At 44.9% G+C, this 24,673-nt stretch overlaps 1 protein-coding gene across 2 annotated transcripts in view; it reads left to right on the top strand.

Moving 5' to 3' along the window:
• LOC133503953 (glypican-1-like) overlaps window positions 1-24,673 on the top strand; it is a 51,581-nt gene that overhangs the window by 6,883 nt on the left and 20,025 nt on the right. The window contains exon 1 of one of the 2 annotated variants that reach the window (XM_061825976.1): window positions 4,881-5,178. The exons of the other annotated variant lie outside the window; for it this stretch is intronic. The gene's annotated coding sequence lies outside the window, so the exon portion shown is untranslated. Of the gene's footprint in view, window positions 1-4,880; window positions 5,179-24,673 lie in introns of those variants that run through there. 2 annotated transcript variants of the gene reach the window in all.

The raw sequence follows: 24,673 nt of genomic DNA, 5'->3' as shown, positions 1-24,673 counted from the left end.
CTGGATTTGTAGCCCCCAAATTCAAACGTTAATATCCTGTATCTTGGTTTGTGTGTCACGATAGATCTGCTCTCCCAATGACTATTGTCATCACATCTTCCTGGCATCCCATTGGCTTGGAGGGACGTCATTCTTTACCTATGAGGCTTTTCGTTTCCCTTGGACCTCGACTGTCAACTGAATCATGCTAGCACTGTCACACGTGGTCACATACTAGCACACATTGGAGAATTTTTTAACTTTGTTTTTTGCAAGTTAATTTAACTTTATTCATCATTGGCCCCACCAAAATTTTAGTGGAAATTGAGTGGTGTGTGTGCGTACATATGTTTTCTCACATCTGTCAAACCCTTGCCTCCTCTTCAGTCCTCCATGATACCTTTTGCTTGTCACTCACCTTCCTCTTCGCATTGTTGCCCAACGACTGAAATCAATATTTATTATTCTTTACATTATGTACTTTGAATGCTTATTTTTGGCAGGAAGGGGGCTTGGAATGGAATTTACATGGAAAATGCACTTCTACTTACTAAAATTCACATTACGAAACTACATCCAGAACGGATTAATTTCGTAAGTAGAGGTACCACAGTAAAAACTCTTAAAGCTCAAGTGCCATGCCTATAACAATTCTAAAATAGATATTGTAATGACATATACATATAACATAATTCACTTGCATGTCTATACGTAAAAAATAAATATGAGCGGAGAGCATGTCATCCATGCACAAAGTTGCGGTGGTGATAAAAACAACGCTGCCACCCTGGCCGAAGCCGTGTTGACAAGGCCGGTGGTGATCCACAAGGGCAGCTAGGCCTTGTCGACAAGGCTGGTGGCGATCCACAAGGCCGGCTCAGCCTTGTCGCGAAGGCCGGTGGCGATCTACAAGGCCTACAGAGGCCGTCCTTCAGCAGCTGCTACACGGAAGGCTTCCGATGCACACATCGACACATTTATCACCCCTGACTTAAAGATTACCCCCCACAACTATTGTTTTTTTTTTTAGTAGCTGTATACACACCTACCTCTGATTTGAAAGACACACAGCTCTCGTCCTTTGCACCTGTGCAATCAGGTTTTCACGACAAACCGGGTCTTTTGGAAAACTATGAAGAGCGAAACCATCCTCCCGAGTGTTCCAACTATATCCACTAATACAACGAGCCGGTATTTTGGCTAACACGAAAGAACAATGAGCTACCTTCCAGCAGGTAAAATTAGTATAAATAGATGAGACCACTTGAGTGTGCTACTGCCCTGTAAATCACTTCCTTCTTCTTCTCGAAAACAAATCCCTCGAGAGGATTTTCATGGCGGGAGTTACAGAATGTCATATACGTCAAAATCATGCTTTGTGGTAAACAAACCGATGGGTCTATACTGGCTGCCATTTTTTCATTAAGAACATACTGTCATGGTCCTGCCAGTCCAGCCCTGGCTGGGCGGGTCCCAGCACACCGGCGCTGATTAGGAGGCGCACACCTGCGCCTCTTCCTGACTGATTAACCCCGGTATTTATAGGACCCAGGGGACAACTGGTCTTCGCCAGATCGTCGCAACTCATGCCCTGTTCCTGCACTCCTGTATTCTTGATCGTCAACGCTGGTGTACTGACAACCGCCTGTGCTCCGACTGGTCCTGCAAGCTTGTATGTCTTTGATACTCCTGCCTTCTCTGTTCCACGCCCCTGTCTTGATGGCAACAGAGGATGGCGACGGGTCATTAGCATCCTCACGTTCCTGTCCAGCAGACGGCAACGGTACCACAGTCCTCTTCATTCCAGTCCCGGTGGCGACTGGTCCACAGCACCCTGTCTCGAAGACGACAGGAGCTAGGGAGTTCAGATGGGCCACCCCGGAACTGGAAGGGCATCGGGATGGCTATGATGATGATCGTGGCGGTCATGGCTTTGGTCCTTCTCTCCATCATCCTCCTCACTCCTGATGATTCCCAACCGCTTCATGACCTAGCCTCGGCAGCGACTGATCCCCGGCCGCCGCACGATGATGCCTCAGGGGCGACCGCTCCCTGGCCGCCTCATAACCGAGCCTCGTTGGTGACCAATCCACGGCTGCCTCCTGACCAAGCCTCGGCGTCGACTGATTCCTGGTCACATCGCAATCATGTCCTGGGAGGCCTTCGTCCAGAGCAGTTGTATGCTCTTGTCTGGTTCCTGCTGTGCCGTTGGGTTCCTCCTCGAGGACGTCCACCCGGATTACCCCATAGGGACCCTGATGCTTGGCGTGCGGGTCGTCCTCCTGACCTGTCCAGCTGGATGCCTTGCTTTTGGTGGCCTGGACGGTGACCTACCCCAGACCCCCTTCCACACCCGCCCCTGGACATGTTAATTTTTGTGTGTGTGGTTTTTGTTTAGCCACGTCTGGGAGCCGCGCCTTAGAGGGGGGGGGGTACTGTCATGGTCCTGCCGGTCCAGCCCTGGCTGGGCGGGTCCCAGCACACTGGCGCTGATTAGGAGCCACACACCTGCGCCTCATCCTGTCTGATTAACCCCAGTATTTATAGGACCCAGGGGACGACTGGTCTTCGCCAGATCATCGCAACTCATGCCCCGTTCCTGCACTCCCGTATTCTTGATCGTCAACGCTGGTGTACCGACCTCCGCCTGTCCTCCGACCGATCCCGGAAGCTTGACGTCTTTGATACTCCTGCCTTCTCTGATCGATCTTCCGTGTACCGACCCCTGCCTGCCCGTGGACCTGCTCTCTACGCCCGACGTCCTGATTACTGCTGCTCCACTTACTGTCTGCCTGATCCCCGACTTTGGACTGAATAAACACTTTTCCCCAACTACCTTCGGATCTCCGGAGTCCTGCATTTGGATCTTCCCTCCGTACTGATGGGTCGTGACACATACTAAAAATCATGCATTTCATGACAGTGGTTCTTTAAGGCTGTGTATTTGGGCAATTTGTGGAAAGGGATGTATTAAAAGAATAGCTGTGGGCTGTTGACTTTACAAACTTAAAACTATTTTCTACAAACCTTTTGTTTCTAGGATGTAGCAGTCCTTTGAATAATAAATAATAAATAATATTTAGGTGTATGAGGTTTTTTCTTTTTTTTTTGTCACTGCTTGACATCTGTGCGGCATGGAATCAACCAACTTGTAGTCCCTTTCAGCTGTTATTCCACTCCAAGATTCCTTAACAACATTCCACAATGCATTCACATTTCTTGGTTTTGCTTCAGAAACATTATTTTGTATCTCACTCCACAAGTTCCTGATGTGATAAAGGTCCGGGGATTGGGCTGGCCACTCCATGACATTCACTTTGTTGGGTTGGAACCAAGACTTTGCATGTTGACTAGTGTGTTTGGGGCCATTGTTTTGTTGAAACCCCCATTTCAAAGGCAGATCCTCTCCACCATAAGGCAACATAACTTCATGTGTTTTGACTGATGCAAATCGATCAATGATCCCTGGTTTGCAATAAATAGGCCTGACACCATACTAAGAGAGACATCCCCATATCATGATGCTTGCACCACCATGCTTCACTGTTTTTACTGTGTACTGTGGCTTGAATTCTGAGTTTGGGGGTCTTCTCACACTGTCTGTGGCCCGTGGAACCAAAAAGAACAGTTTTACTCTTATCAGTCCACAAACTGTCCCTCCATTTCTCTTTAGGTCAGTTTTGGCAAGTTGTAGCCTCTTCTCCATATGCCTTTTTCTTAAACAGAGGGACTTTGCGAGGGATTCCTGTAAACAGATTAGCTTCACACGGACGTCTTATCACTGTCACAGTACTTACAGGTAACTCCAGACTGTCTTTGATCATCCTGGAGCTGCACATTGGCTGAGCCTTTGCCATTCTGCTTATTCTTCCATCCATTTTGATGGTTGTCTTCCATTTTCTACCACATGTCCCTGGTTTGCGCTCAATTTGAAGGTATTAGAGATAATTTTAGCTGAACAGCGTATATTTTTTTCACCTCTTTCAAAGGTTTCCCTCTCCAATCAAACTTTTAATCAAAGTATTCTATTCTTCTGAACAATATGATGAAAAACCAATTTTCCTCAGGCTTTCAAGGAGAAATTCATGTTCAACAGGTGCTGGTTTCTTCCTAAAATAGTAGCCACCTAATTCATAGATGTTTTTCAAAAATTGATGACCTCACTGATTGAATGCCACACTGCTATTTTTTTTAAAAAATTGACCAGTTGCACAGCCTTAAGAGCGTGGGTAGCATGAATGCTGGGTCTTGTTTGTTTTCTAAGAATCTTTTGCACGAACTGGTAATTTTATTATTAGCCACCAATTTTGTCACCTTTGCCACTTAAAAAGATGAGAGGGGACTGTAATTTTAATCATAGGCACAACTCACCTAATGAGAGACAAAATCAAAATCCTAAAAAAAAATCCAGAAAATCCCTTCTCTGATTTCTAAAGAATTTATTAGCAAATTATGGTGGAAAATGAGTATTTGTTCAGTAACAAAATACTCAATACTTTGTTATATTCCCTTCATTGGCAATGGCAAAGGTCAAAGGTTTTCTGTTAGTCTTCACAAGGTTTTCATTCACTGGTGCTGATATTTTGGGCAATTCCTCCATCCACTCAAGAGAAGTGATGTTTTGGGGGTGTTGCTGGGCAACACAGACCTTCAACTCCCTCCAAAGATTCTCTTTGGGTTAAGGATCTCGAGACTGGCTTGGTCACTCCAGGACCCTGAAATGCTTCTTTGGAATCCACTCCTTCATTGCTGGGGCAATGTGTTTGGGGTGATTGTCATGCTACAATTCCCAGCCATATTTCATCCTCAAAGTCCTTGCAGATGGAAGGAGGTTTTCATTTAAAATCTCACGATAAATTATGCTATTTTTATCTTACTTTATGTCAACCTGGTCCCAAAGAATGATATTTCTACTCCATGCTTCACATTCGATACAGAGTTGTTTGAATGCCACTCAGCGTTCTTCTTCAAACATGACAACTTAATTTTTTTACCAAGAAGTTCTGTTTTCGTTTTATCTGACGATATTACATTCTCCCAGGTCTCTTCTGGATGCTCCAAATGCTCTCTAGAAAACTTCAGATTGGCCTGGATATGCACTGGCTCGTGCAAAGAGGTCTACCACTGCATGATTTGAGTCCCCGACGGCGTAGTTTTACTGATGGTAGCCTTCATTAATTTGGTCCCAGCTCTCTCCAGGTACATGACAAGGTCCCCCCGGGTATTTCTGGCATTTTTGCTCACTGATTTTTTGATCATTTTGACCACAGAGGATGAGATCTTGGTTGGGTGTGCAGATCATGTGAGATTGTCAGTGGTCTCGTTTGTCTTCCATTTTCTAATAATTGCTGCCACAGTTGCTTTCTTCACACAAGGCTTTTTACATTTTGTAGATTCAGACTTCCCAGCCTGGTGCAGGTCTACAATTATGTGTGTGTATGTGTGTGTGCATGCATGTGTAAGAGAATAAAACAGACAGGGAGGTGCTTATATATTTGTGTGAAACATTACCAGACTAAAAATACCCTTCCCTACCACAGACCAGCCCTGTCTGCTGCCCACCAAGTGTGTGTGTGTGTTTAGTGTGCATGTCTGTGTTCAAATGGCACCGACCTCACGTATAATACTTTAATTTTAGGCCATTTCTAGGAGTAGGGAAATGCATTCGCACTAACTGTCGCATTTAGTTTATGTCACTCTGTAAAGCTGAACAACGTGCCAAATATTATGTACCAAACCGGGGAAATGTCTGCAGTCATAGGTGTTTCAGTCAGTAAAGGGCATAGATTACACTGCTATTTTTGACTGCTAGATTTAGCATGAATCAGCAGCAAACTGCAACCAACTGGCAACTTCTCTTTCTGTCTAGATAAAAGTATGAAGATACCAGGTAGTGCTGTGTGTGTATATTTCAAGATGCAAACACAAAGTGTCAAATGTGAAAACCATTGAGCTCATATTGTCTGTTGCAAGGTCAGCATATGTTTGATGCCAGGTTGTGAACTAGAAACTGCTCACACAGATTAACTGATCAGGATAAGAAGGAGATTAAACATCAGACCCTAATCCAACAACACTGTAATGGTCCTGGTGATAAAGAGGTAGCAAATAAATTGTAGGAATATGGGTGTTCTTCTGCGTGTGCCTGGGTGTGTCACGGAACTATCCACAACATATTTGCCAGCAGTTTAGTACTTGGTTGGGTGTTGTGGGCATGAAGATGTGTGTGGCATGAATAAGGTCATATCATAGGCAGATTACCAATTCCTGGTCATTCACAGACGGGGGCATCAAATCTCTTGGACAAGAAGAACATTACAGGTCACAGAATGAGGGTAGCCTTTTCCAGGTCGAGTAGAGAAACTGCACAACTGCCTGATGACAGACATGTGGGCTGAAGGGTTTGGATTGAAGCCTAAGCAGAAAGTCTTAACACTTGCAGATCAACCTCTGGTGTATGACGCTGAGTCTCACACTGGGCTGGTGTTAACCCTATGATTGCTAAAATGCACTATTAATACTTTGTGGCAATGCAGTTGATTAACATTACAGTATTTTACAGTGGGTTATAAAGCAGACTAAATAAATGAATGAATAAATAAATTAATTAATTTTATTCTTCTCCTTTCATCTTGTCCCATTAGGGGTCGCCACAGCATGTCATCTTTTTCCATCTAAGCCAATCTCGTACATCTTCCTCTCTAAAACCCACTGTCCTCATGTCTTCCCTCACAACATCCATCAAACTTTTCTTTGTCTTCCTCTCATTCTTTTGCCTGGCAGCTCTATCCTCAGCACCCTTCCACTACTATACTGACTCTCTCACCTCTGGACATGTCCAAACCGTCTAAGTCTGCTCTCTCGAACCTTGCCTCCAAACATCCAACTTTGTTCCTCTAATGAGTTCATTTCTAATCCTATACAACCTGCTCACTCCCAGCGAGAACCTCAACATCTCCATTTCTGCCACCTCCAGTTCTGCTTCCTGTTGTCTCTTCAGTCCCGCCGTCTCTAATACGTACATCATGGCCAGTCTCACCACTGTTTTATAAACTTTGCCCTTCATCATAGCAGAGACTCTTCTGTCACATAACAAACCAGACACCTTCCGCCAGCTGTTCCAACCTGCTTGGACCTGTTTCATCACTTCCTGACCACACTATGGATTTTTAAACCCAAGTATTTGAAGTCATCCACCCTTGGTATCTCTTCTCCCTGGAGCCTCACTGTTCCCCCTCCATCCCTCTCATTCACGCACATATTTTCTGTTTTACTTCAGCTAATCTTAATTCCTCTTCTTTTGAGAGCATGCCTCCATCTTTCTAATTCAGTGATTTCCAACCTTTATAGAGCCAGGGCGCGTATTTTACAATTGAAAAATCCCACAGCACAATGTCAAAAATAAATGTCACCAAAAATGGATAGATTAATTACTGTATGTACTTCCTGCCATCTAATAGAAGATGATTTTTTTTATTCTGTCTGTCATTGTGCCTCACTGTCATAAATAGATGAATAAAGATACATTATTTCTTGGAAATAAAAGGTTTTTTTTTTTAGCAATTACATAAAATTGGATAACTTCACACGGCACACTTGAAGAGTCCTCACGGCACACTAATCTACCCCGGCACACTGTTTGGGAATCACTGTTCTAATTGTTCCTCCACCAGCTCCCTGGTTTCAGTGCATATCACAATATAATCTGCGAACATCATGGTCGAAGGGGATTCCAGTCTGACCTTTTCTCCTTCTTTCTTATCCAACCTGGTGTACATGTCATGATATGCCTCTTGTTTAGCCTTTGCCACCTCTACCTTTGCCCTACGTGGCATCTCGATGTACTCCTTTCGCCTCTCCTCAGTCCTCTCAGTATCCCACTTCTTCTTCGCTAATCTCTTTCCTTGTATGACTCCCTGTATTTTGGGGTTCCACCACCAAGTCTCCTTCTCTCCTTTCCTACCAGAAGACACACCAAGTACTCTCCTGCCTGTCTCTCTGATTACCTTGGCTGTCGTTGTCCAGTCTTCCGGGAGCTTCTGCTGTCCATCGAGAGCCTGTCTTACCTCTTTCCTAAAGGCCGCACAACATTCTTCCTTTCTCAGCTTCCACCACATGGTTCTCTGTTCTACCTTTGTCTTCTTAATCTTCCTACCCACCACCAGAGTCATCCTACACACTAGCATCCTATGCTGTCGAGGTACACTCTCCTCTACCACTACTTTCCAGTCACTAATCTCCTTCAGATTACATCGTCTGCAAAAAATATAATCCACCTGCATGCTTCTATCTCCGCTCTTGTAGGTCACTCTATGTTCCTCCCTCTTCTGGAAATAAGTGTTCACTACAGCCATCCTCATCCTTTTTGCAAAGTCCACCACCATCTGTCCTTCAAAGTTCCTTCCCTGGATGCCGTACCTACCCATCACTTCTTTATCGGCCCTGTTTAATTTGCCAATATGTCCATTACAATCTGCACCAATCACAACTCTCTCGCTGTCTGGGATGCTCAGAACGACTTCATCTAGTTCCTTCCAGAATTTCTCTTTCAACTCTAGTTCACATCCTACCTGTGGGGCATAGCCGCTGACTACATTATACATAACACCCTCAATTTCAAATTTTAGTCTCATCACTCGATCTGATACTCTTTTCACCTCCAAGACATTCTTATCCAGCGCTTCCTTTAAAATAACCCCTACTCCATTCCTCTTCCCATCTACTCCGTGGTAGAATAATTTAAACCCTGCTCCTAAACTTCTAGCCTTACTACCTTTCCACCTGCTCTCTTGGATGCACAGAATACCAACCTTTCTCCTAATCATCATGTCAACCAACTCCTGAACTTTTCCTGTCATAGTCCCAACATTCAAAGTCCCTATACTCAGTTGTAGGCTCTGTGCATTCCTCTTTTTCTTCTGACGATGGATCTGGTTTCCTCCTCTTCTTTGTCTTTGACCCACAGTAGCTGAATTACCACCGACACCCTGCAGGTTAGCAGTGCCGGGGGTGGGCGTTGTTACCCAGGCCACGACCGATTCGGTATGGGATTCTTTAGATGAACGCTCATATTTGTTTGGCACAGTTTTTACGTTGGATGCCCTTCCTTACGCAACCCTCTGCATTTATCCAGGTTTGGGATCAGCCTACAGATTGCACTGGTTTGTGCCCCCATAGGGTTGCATTCAAACATTTAAACAATTACCGAACTTTATTTAGGTAAAATACAGCACAGTCTATTATATTGTAAGAACCTGAAGGTTGTTCAGGCCATTTCTGCAGCTACATATTATTTACTGAAGACACAACAAATAATGAGTACATGTGACACTTTCCTTCTTGGTAATTAAAAAAATATTCACATTTCACTTTGTTGGATGAGTATTTGTTTGCCAAGCTATGCAGTTGTCATGGGAGACATTTCGGCTAATGATGCAATTTATAATTATTTCCTTTAAACCTCTGTGGTGTAATAAAACGGACTTTAACAATTACTGAAGATGGAAATCAAGTGCTGTGGTTTAGGCAACTGCACTGTTGTATGTTTTATCTGGAATTTGTATTTCAATAATGGTGCCATCCTTTTTACCCCAGAGTTCTTTTTATTTAATCATTAAAATTGCATATCATGAAAGCCTCTGTCCTCTGCAGTGTAAATAATGAACCATGATTTGTGACTGCATATTATATTTATCTGTCTGTGATTTTAAAAGCCACACGGTGTCGTCTATTAAAAATATTACTTTGATAATAAAAATTGGAAGTAAATCAGATGTCTGTTAGTTTGTGTTTGTCATATGACCGAAACACGTCCATAGAGTGTCTCATTTTTACTCCTTTGGTGTCTTGTTTGTCATTATTATTTTATGGCAACATTCAGAACAACACAAAGCTGTTTGTGGTTCTCTATAATGAACACACATTCACCGAAAGATTTGGATGTCATATCCAATTATGGTAACTCCTGTGTGGTTCATACTTTTTGGCATACTTTTTAAAAATATCTGTATTTATTTATTTATTATTTATATGAGCATTTATCTAAAGAATACCGTACCGGATCAGTCGTGGCCCGGGTTAACAATGCACGCACCTGGCACCCTTAACCTGCAGGGCAACGGTGGAAATTCAGCTACTGTGGGCCAAAGACAGAGAAGAGGAGGAAACCAGATTTGTCGGCAGAAGAAGAAGAGGAATCCACAGAGCGTACAGCTGAGTGTAGGGACTTTGAATGTTGGGACTATGAAAGGAAAAGTTCAAGAGTTGGTTGACGTGATGATTAGGAGAAAGGTTGATATATTGTCCATCCAAGAGAGCCGGTGGAAAGGTAATAAGGCTAGAAGTTTAGGAGCAGGGATTACATTGTTTTATCATGGAGTAGATGGGAAGAGAAATGGAGTGGGAGTTATTTTAAAGGAAGATTTGGCTAAGAATGTCTTGGAGGTTAAAAAAAAAAAAAAGAGTATCAGATCGAGTGATGAGGCTGAAATTTGAAATTTGAAACCCAAAGCTTGGATGTGACCTAGAGTTGAAATAGAAATTCTGGAAGGATATAGATGAAGTGGATCTGAGCATCCCAGATAGAGAGAAAGTTGTGATTGGTGCAGATTGTAATAGACATGTTGGTGAAGGAAACAGGAGCGATGAAGAAGTGATGGGTAAGTACAGCAACCATGAAAGGAACTTTGAGGGACAGATGGTGGTGGATTTTGCATAAAGGATGGAAATGGCAGTGGTGAACACTTTTTTTCCAGAAGAGGGAGGAACATAGAGTGACCTACAAGAGCGGAGGTAGAAGCATGCAGGTGGATTATATTTTGTGCAGACGATGTAATCTGAAGGAGATTACTGACTGGAAAGTAGTGGTAGGGGAGAGTGTACCTCAACAGCATAGGATGCTAGTGTGTAGGATGACTCTAGTGGTGGGTAGGAAGATTAAGAAGACAAAGGTAGAACAGAGAACCATGTGGTGGAAGCTGAGAAAGGAAGAATGTTGTGCGGCCTTTCGGAAAGAGATGAGACAGGGTCTCGATGGACACGAAGAGCTCAATAAAGACTGGACTACTACAGCCAAGATGGTCAGAGAGACAGGCAGGAGAGTATTTGGTGTGTCTTTTGGTAGGAAAGGGGAGAAGGAGACTTGGTGGTGGAACCCCAAAATACAGGGAGTCATACAAGGAAAGAGATTAGCGAAGAAGAAGTGGGACGCTGAGAGGACTGAGGAGAGGCAAAAGGAGTACATCAAGATGCAACGTAGGGGAAAGGTAGAGTTGGCAAAGGCTAAACAAAAGGCATATGAAGACATGTACACCAGGTTGGACACGAAAGAAGGAGAAAAAGATCTCTACATGTTGGCCAGACAGAGGGATAGAGATGGGAAGGATGTGCAGCAGGTAAGGGTGGTTAAGGATAGAGATGGAAATGTGTTGACTGGTGCCAGTAGTGTGCTAAGTAGATGGAAAGAATACTTTGAGAAATTGATGAATGAAGAAAATGAGAGAGAAGGAAGAGTTGAAGAGGCAAGTGTGAAGGACCAGGAAGTGCCAATGATTAGTAAGGGGGAAGTCAGAAAGGCACTACAAAGGATGAAAAATGGAAAGGAAGTTGGTCCTGATGACATATCGGTAGAGGTATGGAAGCAATTTGGAGAGATGGCTGTGGGGTTTTTGGCCAACTTATTCAACAGAATACTAGCGGGCGAAAAGATGCCTGAAGAATGGAGGAAAAGTGTTCTCGTTCCCAGGAATAAAGTTGATGAGCCACACAATGAAGTTATGGGAAAGAGTAGTGGAGGCTAGACTCAGGACAGAAGCAAGTATCTGCGAGCAACAGTATGGTTTCATGCCTAGAAAGAGTACCACAGATGCATTATTTGCCTTGAGGATGCTAGTGGAAAAGTACAGAGAAGGTCAGAAGGAGCTACAGTGTGTCTTTGTGGATCTAGAGAAAGCCTATGACAGAGTACCAAGAGAGGAACTGTGGTACTGCATGCGTGAGTCTGGTGTGGCAGAGAAGTATGTTAGAATAGTACAGGACATGTATGATGACAGCAGAACAATGGTGAGGTGTGGCTTAGGTGTGACAGAAGAATTTAAGGTGGAGGTGGGACTGCATCAGGGATCAACTCTGAGCCCCTTCCTGTTTGCAGTGGTAATGGATAGGCTGGCAGATGAGGTTAGACTGGAATCCCCTTGGACCATGATGTTTGCAGATGATATTGTGATATGTAGTGAAAGCAGGGAGCATGCAGAGGAACAATTCGAAAGATGGAGACGTGCACTGGAAAGGAGAGGAATGAAGATTAGCCAAAGTAAAACAGGATATATGTGCGTGAATGAGAAAGGTGGAGGGGGAAGAGTGAGGCTACAGGGAGAAGAGATAGCGAGGGTGGACGACTTCAAATATTTAGGGTCAACAATCCAGAGCAATGGTGAGTGTGGTAAGGAAGTGAAGAAACGGGTCCAAGCAGTTTGGAACAGCTGACGAAAGGGGTCTGGTGTGTTATGTGACAGTTTACAAAATAGTGGTGAGCCCGGGGATGATGTACGGATTATAGACGGTGGCACTGAAGAAACAACAGGAAGCAGAACTGGAGGTGGCAGAAATGAAGATTTTGAGGTTCTCGCTCGGAGTGAGTAAATTGGATAGGATTAGAAATGAGCTCATTAGAGGGACAGCCAAAGTTGGATGTTTTGCTGACAAGGTTCGAGAGAGCAGACTTCGATGGTTTGGACATGTTCAGAGGCGAGAGAGTGAGTTTTTTGGTGGAAGGGTGCTCAGGATGGAGCTCCCAGGCAAAAGAGCGAGAGGAAGACCAAAGAGAAGGTTTATGGATGTGGTGAGGGAAGAAATGAGGGCAGTTGGGGTTAGAGAGGAAGATGCAGGAGATAGGCTAAGATGGCAAAAGATGACACGCTGTGGCGACCCCTAACGGGACAAGCCGAAAGGAAAAGAAGAAGAAGAAAGTTCGGTAATTGTTTAAACCTCCAGAGGCCCAAAGGTTTGCAAATTCACCAACATAATTTGGCAAACATATACTTTTTAAACCAATGTTGAATGTTGCCTCTATTCAACTTTTGCAAATACCTGTAAAAACATCACAACAGAAGGGCACCAATGATGGCAGCAACAGATTTGATACTTGATGAAGACCTGATGAGAACTGAATACAGAATGTGGAAATATAAATGATGGTTGCTCAGTACAATTTTGTTTATCATATCGATGAGACATCAACTTTTCGCCATCAAGGCAATGTCAAGTCAACTTAGTCTTGTATGCAAATGAGTCAAGTACTCTGTCATTTGGTATGAACAACTCAACAATACTGTAATTCAGTAGTTTGGAATGCACACCACAGAATCAGGACAGTAAATACAAAGGGAATTGCGTCCCTCACCTGAATGCTCACCTCTGCAGTTCATCAAGGGGTTAATTTCGCACACATTCAACAGATGTTTTAACCTACAATTCCACTTGTATTGCATTTAAAAGTGTCCAAATGTGACAAAAACATTCCGTATGGATGTAAAATTAAAGCTTTTATTTTGACTTTACGGTGATTTTTTTGGCCTGATCAGAATCGGCCGATAATTGATTTTACATGAAATAATTCAGGTGAAAACCGGCATTTTTTCATGTTATCTTGGAAAATATTTTGGCAGGTCAATAAAAGAAAAAAATGCATCTGAGACTTGAGATCGTTAGCTGCAGATAATAGCTTTGTAATGCTCCTCTTCACCTTTCACATTTCTTTTTTATACTCTCTTCACAACTGAGCTTTCTCAGTCATCCTGTTTTCATTTTCATTTTATTGCCTTGTTATTTCTTCTCTCCCTTGCTGTTTCATTGCCACACCTTTGTGCCACTTTACTCATTTCCCTTTTTAGTGCCTGTTAAAGGAACTTTTGCAGAAAGTTTACGTGGGACGTTGAATTCCTTCCTTTAAGGCTGCAGAAAGTGCACGATGGAAAAACAGGCACAGACATCGGTATCTCATTTAGGTAATAAGTTGCCATAATGAGTGACAGTGTTTTTGTGAGACACTCATTTGGAAAGGGAAGCAGCAAATAAACTGAAGGGAATCAATTCAAACCATTGCTCCACTTTAACTGCACGGTAATGTGCTACTTTGATTGGTGTATGATGGCTGACCCAATCCAGACCCCTTCAATCAGAGTGAGTCCGAGAGTCTTGAAGTTTTTTTTATTCTCTGGTGCTGTTTATCACTGATTTTATTTTATTTTAGAGGATTTTTTGTTTGTTTGTTTGTGTGTAAGACTTAAGTAATCACTACCTTGTATTAATTCCTTTCAAAAGGGGGAAATCAGTTACGTTACAATGAGACAGACTGTTAAATAGCGCAAAGTCACTTCCTGCCTGACATGCTTTTATCTCAGCATGGGCTTGGAAGTTAAAACATTTTGAAGCTTTTAAATAATTCCAAATGTCATGAGATTTTTTTCAAATCCTACAGCAGGAGGATACAAGATATTTTAGGCCATCATATTTATGTGTCAATATAGTCTGCTCCAGCTTTCAAGCTCTTTAAAGTCAAAGTGACATGCGTATAAACATTCTAAAATAGATTTTGTAATGAAAAATGTATGTAACATTATTCTCTTCAATGTCTATATAGAAAAATGAATATGAGACCGTGTCATCCATGCACAAACTTGCAGAAGTCTCACTTGACATCCAAGTGGTAGCCATATTGCCTGCAACGTCATCAGCAGACGTCACATTGGAGCATTCACCATTGAAAACACTTGTGGTTCTTACTATGGGAGAGGAACAACAGAGATTTTGGGATTTTTACGACGCCCCTTCTGACACGGAAGCTCTTTTTGAAGAAGAGAGCATCTCACAATCGAGTGAAGTGACTGGGGCAATATTACCCTACCATTTCAAGCCATATTTAGATGATATTTGGATCACTTCTAACTAACAAGAGACTCCCTGACAGTATGTATGACATTATGTAGCGTAATCAGCCGTGGGCAACGACAACGGTGTAAAGCGGCCCGGCCCCGCAGTGCGACAAGCCACCCCGGCGGCGCAGCGTGACGAGTCACCCCAGCCCGGTGCCGCGACGAGCCATCGTGGAGCATTGTTGTCGCGTGCTGAAAGAAGGATTACGTTCCCCCCTGCCCCAACTATTATTTTTTTTAATGGCTCTATACACACCGATCTGTCATATGGAACCCACTAAGCTCTTGTCCTTTGCACCTGTGCAATCCATTTTTCATGACGAACTAGATGTTTTGGAAAAGTGTGAAGAGTGAATTCATCCTCCAGAGTGTTCGAGCAATATCCAGCAATAGAAGGAGCCGGCATTTTGGCTGACACGAAGGAATAAATAGCTACCTTCTCGCAGGTAAAACTGATATAAACACACGAACCTGCCTGAGTGGGCGTCTGCTAATAACATCACTTCCTGCTTCTTTTCCAAAACAAATCCCTCGAGAGGATTTTCATGGCGGGAGTTACAAAAATGTCAAAATTATGTTCTATAGTGAAAAAACGGATGGGTCCATAACGGCTGCATGTTTTTTTTTTTTTTTAAATTAAAAAGATACTAAAAATCATGCTTTTCGTGTCTGTGGGACTTAAAAGCTCCCAGTAAGTGTACATAGTTTCATGCAAATTTTAATGCATACAGTTACTTGGAATTGCACGGCCCTACAACCTCGTTTATGCTATAAATGTGGTAATTTGTATAACTTCACATCACACAATTGAGGATTCAATCCTGGCCCCACCTGTGTGGAGTTTGCATGTCCTTCCCGTGCCTGCATGGGTTTTCTCCGGGTTTCCTTCCATATCTCAAAAAGATGCAACATTAATTGGACACTCTAAATTGCACCAAGGTGTGATTGTGAGTGCGACTGTTGTCTGTCTCCATGTGCCCTGCGATTGGCTAGCAACCAGTTCAGGGTGTACCCTGCATGCTGCTCCTTGACAGCTGGGATAGGCTCCAGCACTCCCCGCGACCGTTGTGAGGATAAGCACCCAAGAAATTAAATGCATTTGTACAACATATCAGTACCAGGATATGGACACCAGCTCGTATGGAACATCATCTCGATTATTTACACTACACTACAATTTTGTCAGCGCAAGAACACAAAAATGGAGTGACAAGACTCCCTTCTTCTTTTCCTTTCGGCTTGTCCTGTTGGGGGTCACCACAGCGTGCCATCCTTTTCCATCTAAGCCTATCTCGTGCATCTTCCTCTCTCACACCCACTGTCCTCATGTCCTCCCTCACAACATCCATCAACCTTTTCTTTGGTCTTCCTCTCGCTCTTTTGCCTGGCAGCTCCATCCTCAGGACCCTTCTGGCAATATACTCACTCTCTCGCTTCTGGACATGTCCAGAAGTCTGCTCTTTCTAACATTGTCTCCAAAACATCCAATTTTCGCTGTCCCTCTTATGAGCTCATTTCTAATCCTATCCAACCTGTTCACTCCAAACAAGAACCTCAACATCTTCATTTCTGCAAAATAATAACAACAACAAAAAAAAAAATCAAATGGAGTGACACACTCCAAATGATGTTAATGCGGCTGACGTGTTAAAAAAAAAAAAAACAATCAGTGGGCTTTATGTGGCGGCACGGTGGCCTCACAGTTCTGAGGACCCGGGTTCAATCCCGGCCCCGCCTGTGTGGAGTTTGCATGTTCTCCCCGTGCCTGCGTGGGTTTTTTACGGGGACTCTGGTTTCCTCCCACATCCCAAAAACATGCAACATTAATTGGACACTCTAAATTGCCCCTTGGTGTGATTGTGAGTGCGACTGTTTATCTCAATGTGCCCTGCGATTGCCTGGCAACCTGTTCAGGGTGTACCCTGCATCCTGCCCATTGATATCTGGGATGGGCTCCAGCACTCCCCGAGACCGTTGTGAGGCTAAGTGGCTAAGAAAATGGATGGATAGATGGATGGATGAATATTACTAAAACAACAACAACAAAAATGCAAAATAAGAGCTCTTGAGCCATACAGGCCAGCTGTCGAATATTACCTACTGTATATATACAGCGGCTAAAATAAGCTTTTAACACGTCACCATTTTCTCACTAAATATATGTCCAAAGGTGCTAATGCTACGAAAATTTCATCAGATTTTGGGAACAGCCCAGGTAACCCAGATATACAAAAAGTAGAACAAATAAGATCAGAAATTAAATTATACTGGGATTAACTGGTCACTGGGAGTTATGCTGTTGAGTATAGTATATGTGGTCTTCATATCTATGGCAACAGACTTTGACATTGTCTAAACAGGCTAAATCTTAGACAGACTTTCTGCCACCAGAAGCATCTCCAATGGCACATCCTCATTGCATCGTATCTCCCTAAGTGGCAAACATACGCACCAAGCCTTGTGCTTGCTTGGAAATCAGGGTAAACCAGAAGCTGCCCTGCCACAGATGCTGAGTCTACAATAATGAAGCCCTCAGTGTGTGTTTATGTGGTCGGACACTCAATAGACTAACAGACATAAATTCTTCATGGCTCAACATACAGTCTCACATTATTTGACATCAAATATCTATGATTATTTCTGGTGTGTTCAGATGGATTAAAGCGCCCATAAATTTTCCCAACCAGTGTGAGTTTGTGTCATGAATTGCAGTGACCTGATCTTCTAAATGACGTGTCTGGTGACCTTGATCCACTTAATTAATACTACACAGGAAAGTGCATGGGGGTTTGGATTAATTGTGAAGCTTTTTTTGTGTTTCACAGCGCAGTGCCTCAGTTTGATCAAATGCACTTGACACTGTGACAGCTCCTCCTTTATCACAAGAAAACAAACATTTCGACTCTTGTGAGAGACAACTATCATAAATGTATGTAGGGATAAAACCTGTATCTTTAGTTTGTACAGTTTTCGCATTAACGGGCCCTTATAAGATGAACTTGATAATACTGAATACCCCACATAAAGTTCTGTATTTGCTTTCCATGCTTTTGTGGTTTTCTCCCATCATCCAGTTAATCCTATGTTCAAAAACATTGAAAGGAGATAAATTATGATTCACAGTTGAAAAAAGTTCACAGCTGTTTATAATTTGGATTTAATGTTCTGGAAAATTTTGGCACTGCAGCACAATTTGGGTTAATTTGATCAGGGAACATGCACGAAAACAGAGTGGTGGATGAGAGTAATTCAACCAGCAGCCATCGAACCCTCTGATTCATTGTGCAAACCCCAATTCAAATTAAATCGGGATGCTGTGTAAAACCTAAATAAAAACAAAATACAAGTACATACTGGAAAATCCTTTTCAACCTGTATTCAATTGAATACACTACAAAGAGAACCTATACAATAAAGCGATTCCCAAAATATGATTTCTGTAAGGCGACACGGTGAGCGACTGGTTAGGATGTCTGCCTCACAGTTCTGAGGACTGGGGTTCAAATCCTGGCCCTGCCTGTGTGGAGTTTGAAGGTTCTCCGCGTGCCTGACGTGGGTTTTCTCCAGGCACTCTGGTTTCCTCCCACATCCCAGCCACTTTTGTTGGTTTGCCATGAAATTTTTCTATTGTAAAGTATATGTACATACACATTGTATATGCCTTGGTTCCATAAAGTTTGATAATCACTCTTCAGGTCTAAAAAGTCAGGTCAAACTACCATAACAACATGACAGAAATAATTGGTGCTAATCCATCCATCCATCTATTTATTACCGCTCATCCAAGTTCAGGTTGCGGGGGCAGTAGCTTTAACAGGGATACCCAGACTTCCCTCGCCCCAGCCAAATCATTCAGCTCTTCCGAAAGGCGAAAAGGGGGATCCCAAGGTGTTTCCAGGCCAGCCGACAGACATAATCTCTCCAGTGTGTCCTGGGTGGTCCCCGGTCTCCTCGCGGTGGGACAGATCCCCCAACCACCTCATCTGGCTCCTCTCAATCCGGAGGAGTAGCCGCTCGACACTGAGCCCCTCCCTGATGACTAAGCTTCTCACCCCATCTCTAAGGGGGAGCCCGGATACCTTGCCAAGGATACTCATTTCGGACACTTGTATCCGGGATCTTGTTCTTCGGTCATGACCCACAGCTAGTGACCACTGGTGAGGAACGTAGATCGATCAGTAAATTGAGAGCCATTCACCATTCATCTTAGCTCCTTCTTTAACACAACGGACCAATACAAAATCTGCATCACTGCAGACAATACAACGATCCACCTGACAATCTATCATTCGATTCTTCCCTCATTCGTGAACAAGAACCCAAGATACTTGAACTTCACCACTTTGTCAGGGGCGTGGCCAAGCCACTTCCCCGTGAGTGTCTGCCCCCAGTTGCAGCTCCCAACATGGTCCTTATTGGCTCAAATTCTGCAATGTATTTAAGTCTCGTGTGCTGTGTTACTAATTGCCATTTCATTGTATGAGACTGTATGAGTGTCCTAGGTGCAAAGTACGACTCCAAAACCCCTACGATGACTACAAAATTGGATTTTGGTTTCCCTTGCCCGGACGCAGGTCACCGGGGCCCCCCCTCCGGAGCCAGGCCTGGTGGTGGGGCTCGAAGGCGAGCGCCTGGTGATCGGGCCTGTACCCATGGAGTTAGGCCGGGCACAGCCCAAAAGGGTAATATGGGTCCCCCTTCCCATGGGCTCACCACCTGTGAGAGGGGCCATAGGGGTCGGGTGCAATGTGAGCTGGGCGGTGGCCAAAGGCGGGGACCTTGGCGATCTGATCCCCGGCTACAGAAACTAGTTCTAGGGACATGGAATGTCACCTCTTTGGCAGGGAAGGAGCCCGAGTTAGTGTTTGAGGTCAAGAAGTTCCGACGAGATATAGTCAGACTCGCCTCTACGCATCGCTTCAGCTCTGGCACCACTGCTCTTGAGAAGGGTATGACTCTGTTCCACTCTGGTGTTGCCCACAGGGAGAGACGCTGAGCAGGGGTGGGTATACTTATTTCCCCCCGGTTTGGGGCCTGTACATTGGGGTTTACCCCAGTGGATGAGAGGGTAGGCTCCCTCCGCCTGCAGGTAGGGGGATGGGTCCTGACTGTTGTTTGTGCTTATGCACCAAACAGCAGGACAGAGTACCCTTTTTGGAGTCCTTGGATGGAGTGCCGGAGAGCGGCCTCTGGCGACTCCATCATTCTGCTGGGGGACTTCAATGCCCACGTGGGCAATGACAGTGAGACCTGGAAGGACGTGATTGGGAGAAATGCCCCCCCCAATCAGAACTCAAATGGTGTTCTGTTACTCCATTGCTCCATTGCTGAGGCGGCTGACCGGAGCTATGGCCGTAAGGTGATCAGTGCCTGTCGTGGCGGCAACCCAAGAACACGTTGGTGGACACCAACAGTGAGGGATGCTGTCAAGTTGAAGAAGGAGTCCTATCAGGCATTTATGGCTTGTGGGACTCCCAAGGCAGCTGGTATTGACTGGCCAGGCGGAATGCAGCTTCGCTGGTTTCTGAGGCAAAAACCCTGGCATGGGAGGAGTTCGGTGAGGCCATGGAGAACGACTTCAGGACAGTTTCGAGGAAATTCTGGTCCGCCGTCCGACGTCTCAGGAGGGGGAAACAGTGCACCGTCAACACTATCGTGGGACAGAACACTGCTCACCTCAACTTGGGATGTTGTGAGTCGATGGGGAGAATACTTCGAAGACCTCCTCAATTCCACCAACATGCCTTCCCACAAGGAAGCTGATTCTGGGTGCTCTGAGGCGGGCTCTACTATATCTGGTGTTGAGGTCACCGAGGTGGTCAAAAAGCTGCTTGGTGGCAGGGCCCCGGGGGTGGATGAGATTCACCCAGAGTTCCTAAAGGATCTGGATATTGTGGAGCTGTGCTGGTTGACACTTCTCTGCAACATCGCATGGACATCGGGGACAGTGCCTTTCGATTAGCAGACTGGGGTGGTGGTCCCCCTTTTCAAGAAGGGTGACCAGAAGGTGTGTTCCAACTATAGAGGGATCACACTCCTCAGCCTCCCTGGTAAGGTCTACTCAGAGGTAGTGGAGAGGAGGGTGCGTCGGGAAGTTGAGTCTCGGATTCATGAGGAGCAATGTGGTTTTCGTCCTGGCCGTGGAACAGTGGACCAGCTCTTCACCCTTGGCAGGGTCCTCAAGGGTGCATGGGAGTCTGCCCAACCAGTCTACATGTGTTTTGTGGACTTGGAGAAGGCATTCGAAGGTGTCCCTCGGGGAGTCCTGTGGGGGGCTCTTTGGGAGTCTGGGGGTACCGAGTCCCCTGTTAGGTCTCGATACGACCTCTGTCAGAGTTTGGTCCACATTGTCGGCAATAAGTCGGACTCGTTTCCAGTGAGAGTTGGACTCCGCCAAGGCTCCCTTATGTCACCGATTTGGTTCATAACTTTTGGACAGAATTTCTAGGCACAGCCGAGGCGTAGAGGGTGTCCGGTTTGGTGGCCTTGGCATCAGATCTCTAATCTTTGCGGATAATGTGGTTCTGTTGGCTTCATCAAGCCGTGATCTCCAGCACTCACTGGAGCGATTCGCAGCCGAGTGTGAAGCGGCTGGGATGAGAATCAGCACCTGCAAATCCGAGACTATGGTCCTCAGTCGGAAAAGGATGGAGTGCCCTCTCCAGGTCGGGGATGAGATCCTTCCCCAAGTGGAGGAGTTCAAGTATCTTGGGGTCTTGTTCACGAGTGAGGGAAGAATGAAGCGGGAGATCAACAGATGGGTCGGTGCAGCCTCTGCAGTGATGCAGACTTTGTATCGGTCCATTGTGGTAAATAGGGAGCTAAGTCAAAAGGCAAAGCTCTCAATTTACAAGTCAATCTACGTTCCTACCCTCACCTATGGGCATGAGCTTTGGGTCGTGACCGAAAGAACAAGATCCCAGATACAAGCGGCCAAAATGAGTGTCCTCCGCAGGGTGTCCGGGCTCTCCCTTAGAGATAGGGTGAGAAGCTCAGTCATCCGGGAGGGGCTCAGTGTCGAGCGGCTACTCCTCTGCATTGAGAGGAGCTAGATGAGGTGGCTGGGGGATCTGATTCAGATGCCTCCCTGGTGAGGTGTTCCGAGGATGTCCCACTGTAAAGAGACCCCGAGAACAACCCAGGACACGTTGGAGAGACTATGTCTCTCGGCTGGCTTGGGAACGCCTCGGGAAGTCTGGGTATTCCTGCTGAAGCTACTTCCCCCACGACCCGACCCGTAAATGTGGTAGAAAATGGATGGATGGATGGATAGATAGATGGACAAGCTTCCTTTATGTGCCTTGTTGCCATGTGTTAGGTTTATCATCTAATTGCTGGACAAATGCACAAGAAACAGGGACAATAAATCCTCTTTCTGATCAGGAGGATGTGAGAGACTGGCCAGTTACAGTCTCCAACCATGTTCTGAACCAGCCTCTCGTGTACTCTTTATTTCCAAAAGCACACAAGGTCAAAAGGAGGGGTGAGCAAGCAAGTGAACAAAGGCATATTCTTTGATAACATGTGTGTGCATTGATGGAGTTGTCCTTGGCTACTTCTGTGTAGATTAGAGTAGGCTGGTGTACCTGTGTGTGGAGCGAGAATAGTACTTGGCTTTGTTGCAAATCCAAAATAAATACATTAACAATAATTCTAACACCATGCCCCATCCTTCCTGTGCCCCCATAGCCACGTCTTGTTTATGCCTAGTAGTTACCAAACCCTGTTTTTGGACCTTGCCTTTTGCCACGAGTTTTTGTGCCTTGGCCTTTGCTGGACTTGCGACTTGTGTATGACCTCGGCCTGGAATAAAACTACCCTCAAAATCATGTCACTGCCGAGAGGTCCTGCATTTGGGTCCTACCCCTTGTCCCATGTTCATGATTGAATGAACTGGCCAGAACAGGCCCATCGGGAAAAACATGGCGTCGCCAATCATTCCGCTGGTCTGCCTCCCAGCGTGCTCAGGCTGCCGACCGAGCGTCCCCTCCCTGAGTGCGCTCTGTCTTTTCATCCTCTCTGTCCTTTTCACCTCTGCCCCCCATGTACTATGATTACCTTCCATGCCTGACCCATTCACCACTAAATTTTATGAGACTATGAGTGTTAGGAGGACCTTGATTTTTATGACCACCTCCTTGATTCTGATTTTGATCCAACCTTTTCTGGGGCACCCTTACGGACATTTATCAGGAATCCCTGTGTGGTGACCAGCAGAGGCGTCCAAGTTGAGCCCAGCTTTATGCCTCCTGGTTCACGTCTCTTAAGCCATCCCAAGCAAAATCTTCCCCTGAGTCAACTTGTTCTATATCACCCATATTTCCAAGTTCACCTTCCCGAGTCCCTGTGCACTCTGCCCTTCTTGTATCCAAGCCTCAACAAGGCTTGGTAGAATATGAGGATGCCTCTGCAGACCCCTACTCACCTCTCAGCCATGTCTCAGCAGTGCCTGACCCTGAGTCTCCTCGCCCATGCCTTGGCGGTACTCCACGAACACCAACGAGTGCCTCTCACTCCTGCCTACGTGATTCTTCAGCCGAAGCTGTCACCTGTTCCTGTTTGCATCATGCTTTGCCATTGGGACCCTCCTTGCGGCTGTCTGGCTGAGTGGTCCTGTAAGGACCCTGGTGCTGGGCATCCTAGCTGATCTCTTGAACTGCGCAGCCAAGCCCTAGATGGCCACCGGAAAGACTGGGGTGGGGGTTTGGCAACCAACTAAAATTACTTCAAGAGTGCGACGATGACTCATCCAGGAAGTCACAAAATAACCTCGAACAACATCTAAAGACCTGCAGGCCTCGCTGGGTTCAGTTAGGGTCAGTCTTCATGACTCTACCATTAAAAAAAAATGGCATACATGGGAGAGTTCCCAGGCGAAGACCCCTGTTGTCAGCATAGAATACAAAGGCTGCAGAAGACAAATTCCTTGTGTGTGGTCTGGGGATGCTATTCTGCCCCAAGGGCAGGACTGTGATTGATGGAACAATGAATTTTGCTGTGTACCAGAAAATACTGGAAGTGAACTTCCATCCATCAGTTCGTGCCATCATACTCAAGCTTTCTTGGGTCATGCAGCAGGACAATGATCTGAAACACACCAGCAAGTCCACCTCTGAATGGCTAAAAAAATGGAAATGGAATTTTGGAGTAGCGATGTCAAAGTCTGGATTTAAATCCAATTGAGATGCAACGGTGTGACCATAAATGGGCAGTTCATGCTGGAAAAACCTCCGATACGGCGGAGTTGAAACTATTCTGTAATGAAGAGTGGGACAAAATTCCTCCAGAGCGATGTGAAAGATTCATCACCAATTATCGCAAACACTTGACTTCAACCTGTTATTACGTTCAGGCAATTACTTTTTCACATAGGTCAGAATTTTTTTTGTGCCTTAATAAATCGAATTGTCATTTGAATAGTGCATTTTGTATTTTCCTTGGTTGTCTCTGAGTGATATCAAAATTGGTTTGATGATTTGAAACTTTTGTGTTTAATAGATTTGCAAAAAAACCAAAAACAACAACAACACCAAATCAGGAAGGCATCGAATACTTTTTCTTGGCACTGTAGATTAGTTTTTTCCCCACCTTTTTGCATTAAAAAGAAAAAACGTTTGTAACATTTTCTAGCATCTTTTCCTCTGTAATGACAACAACACAAATGTATTACACTACAAAATTCATGCCTAAATCATGTGATCTTAAAGACTCCCTGACAGAAACATCTGTGTTCAATTTTACAGTCTTGCCAGCTACCGTTAAAG

Source organism: Syngnathoides biaculeatus, chromosome 7 (assembly GCF_019802595.1).
Source record: "Syngnathoides biaculeatus isolate LvHL_M chromosome 7, ASM1980259v1, whole genome shotgun sequence".
NCBI lineage: Eukaryota > Metazoa > Chordata > Actinopteri > Syngnathiformes > Syngnathidae > Syngnathoides > Syngnathoides biaculeatus.
This window is presented reverse-complemented; position numbering and strand designations above follow the sequence as displayed.